Source organism: Eptatretus burgeri, chromosome 10, assembly GCF_056783735.1.
Source record: "Eptatretus burgeri isolate ZD-2024b chromosome 10, Ebu_testis_v1, whole genome shotgun sequence".
In the NCBI taxonomy this organism is placed as follows: Eukaryota; Metazoa; Chordata; class Myxini; order Myxiniformes; family Myxinidae; genus Eptatretus; species Eptatretus burgeri.
In genome coordinates this window covers 8,776,741-8,779,038 of record NC_140970.1, presented here as the reverse complement: position 1 = coordinate 8,779,038, position 2,298 = coordinate 8,776,741, and positions in this window count along the sequence as shown.

Sequence of the window (2,298 nt, the reverse complement as noted above, 5' to 3'; positions counted from 1 at the left end):
TCTCACAGACTAATTCAAATCCATAACAGAAACATAATTTAAGTTTGGAGGATCGGATCAAGTGGATTAAATAACACAAAAATCTGAAGTGAATTCTGAAAATGTCAAGAAATCGGTGGTTTAGTTTTTTGTGGGTGCGTGCGATTACCAACCAACCAGCTTGCTATCGCTTGCCTCGCCAGCCATTCCAAATCAACCATTTAATTGGAGTGCTTGCTTGAGTGCTCAAGCCGCTTGCCCAGTACCCGACAGTCCATAATGGTACGGTTAGTGTCCCAATCGGGATGCACAGTTGGCAGTTGCTACAAGATTGAGGAACTTATGGGTAGATTTGGATCAGTAAAGGGATTCTCCGTGGCTGTGTGTGCATGCCTGCATGCTTGCTTACGGGCACCATGGGGGAAAAGTGTCATCCTGTATCTCATGTTGATGATGATCAGTGGTGGAGGTTTTAACTTTTAACCTCAGCAGCAAGCAAGAGATCATGTTTTCTTTTGTCCTCATGACTATTTCTAAAGCACATGGTTATTTTATATGACTCGGGTGTACTTTACTCAGGTTATATGGTTTGTCTTTGTGAGTTTCAAAGCAAAAATATATTGAATGACACCCGATTTCCAAGCCGTTTACCATATTAATATGTTTCTCAATTACAGAGCCAATTTTTTGCCACCCGTCACAAACAGCTGTTTATTATGATTAATGTTTATGCACAAATCCATGAAACGTCCGCAATGCAATGTTGTTTTTATAATTTATTTACTGACATCCCTCAAAGCAATACATGGGTGAAAGCGGTGCAAGGTTTTTCGGTTGTATACAGTACAAACTGTAGTCGGTAATCATGACTCCAATGTGCCAATTCCCGAAAAATTGCTGATATATATATATATATATATATATATATATATATATATATATATATATATATATATATATATATATATATATATATATATATATATATATATATATATATATACACACACATATATCTCAGTCTCCGGACGAGTCTGGGCGGTGATTATCTCCTGGTGGTATTTGTCTCCAGACGTGTCAGGGTCGTGTTTGTCCACATGACTTCAGAATCTCTGGAGTGGTGTTTTGCATACCTCAAACGGGACTCAAGGTGGGCTTTTTTGAGTCAATGATTCCTTCTTGCCACCCTACCATGCAGGCCAGACTTGTGGATGCTTGGGAAATTGTTGTCACATGCACACAGTGACAAGTCTTTACTATAAAGGCATGTAGCTCTTTCATAGTTGCCATTGGACTCTTAGTGGCGTCTCTGATCAATCTCCTCCTTGCTTGGTCATCAAGATTGGGTCTTGAATTAGGCAGGGTCTTGGTGATACCACATATGCCTTCCACTTCTTAATGATTGTCTTATTTGGGCTCCAAGGGATATACAAGTGCTTTGAAATACTTTTATACCCATCCCCTGATGTATGCCTTTCCAAACTTAATCCTGGAGGTCTTTTGAAAGCTCCTTGGTCTCCTGGTTGAGCCTTTGCTGTGCAATGCACTACCCAGTGGAGGAAACCTACAGGAACAGCCGATTACCTGCACCACCGAAAGTGAAGGAGGTTATGTTTTCACACCTTTCAGTCTGTTTGTCTGTTTGTTAGTTGCCAATTTTTATTTTATTTTCTAACAAGTTCGTTGATCACCTGCGTTTGTTATTTGGCAAAAAAACAAAGAAAAAAGAATTTTGATAAGTATGTTGATCGCCTCCGCTTGCTTGTTTGTGTGTTTGTCTGTCCGCTCGCACCAAGCCCAAACCGCTCAACCGATCGTTCTAAAATTTTCAGAGATTAATGGCTCAATTCAACTACCAATTAATTTTAAGGTCACCACAGGCCTACTTTCTAAAATTGATAGATAGGGCCAAAACCTAAATATATTATATTACTATATCTCAAAAAGTTGTGGACGAGTTATGACAAAACAAGGTGGATGAGTTGAATAGGTGACAAGAACAAGTGGATTGGATTTTGATTTGGATCCAGCCCATCAGTGGGATACAAAACGTGAACTGATCCACCTGGCAGAGGTATGCACTCTACCAAGTGCCATTCTACTTTGTGCTGTTTTGCTAAGTTGTCACTCCATGAGTGATTTTTCATTTGTTGTTTGTCTGTTTGTTTGTGTGTAGTATATCTCAAAAAGTTGTGGACGGATTCTGACAAAAGTTGATGGACATGTTATGTGTGCACCAAGGACAAATTGTTAAAGTTTCGGTGAAGATCCAATTCCGGATTCAAATCTGAGAGTTATTTAAGTGATACTTCACGATTG